Source organism: Chrysochloris asiatica, unplaced genomic scaffold (genome assembly GCF_000296735.1).
Source record: "Chrysochloris asiatica unplaced genomic scaffold, ChrAsi1.0 scaffold00321, whole genome shotgun sequence".
Lineage (NCBI taxonomy): Eukaryota > Metazoa > Chordata > Mammalia > Afrosoricida > Chrysochloridae > Chrysochloris > Chrysochloris asiatica.
This window is the reverse complement of record NW_006408839.1, coordinates 280872-281874: the sequence shown is the minus strand read 5'-3', so window position 1 is coordinate 281874 and position 1003 is coordinate 280872.

The window sequence follows — 1003 nt, the reverse complement described above, 5'->3', positions numbered from 1 at the left end:
TTCAATCTTTTCTCCATTTATCATGATGTTATGTATTGGTCTAGTGGTGAGGATTTTTGTTTTCTTTACATTGAGATGTAACCCATACAGAAGGCTTTGGTCTTTGATCTTCAACTGTGATTATTTTAAGTCTTCTTCACTTTCAGCAAACAAGATTGTGTCATCTGCATGTTGCAGGTTGTTAATGAGTCTTCCTCCAATCTTAATGCGATGTTCTTCTTCACATAATCTAACTTTTCAGATTATTTGCTCAGGATGCAGATTGAATAAGTATGGTGACAGGTGCACACCTTCCTGATTTGAAACCATTCACTGTCCCCTTGTTCTGTTTGAACGATTGTCTCACTGTCTATGTAAATGTTCCTCAAGAGCACAATTAAGTATTCTGGAATACTCATTCGCTGCAATGTTGTCCACAGATTGTCATAATCTGCACAGTCGAAAGCCTTTGTGTAGTAATAAAGCAGAGGTAACTATCTTTCTAGTATTCTCTGCTTTCAGCCAAGATCCATTTGATGTCATTGTACAGTTTAAATCTGGCTTTAACCTCTGGCAGTTCACTGTCAATGTACGGCTACAGCCGTTTTTGAATGATCTTTAGCAAAGTTTTACTTGCCTGTGATATTAATGATATTGTCCAATCATTTCCACATTCTGTTGGGTCACCTGTCTTTGGAATAGGCACAAATATGTCAAATAAGCACTGCTGTTTCAGGGTTGCATCTAGAACAGTAATGACCTTAATCCCCTGTAACCCTTATTTGCCTCTCGTCTTTACCTGTCTTCATCATCATTCTGCCAACCTCCCTCTTGTTATATATTGCCAACCCCATCACACAATTAACATGTGTCAACCCTCCATAACCCATTCAGTCTGTATATCTGTCCATTCAGTCAACAGTATAGTTCATCCCCTCCTTTCACAGTTCTTCTTTCTTTGTGTTTGAACACTAGTAGCTAACTGATTGCATTAAACTGACACACACACACACACACACACACA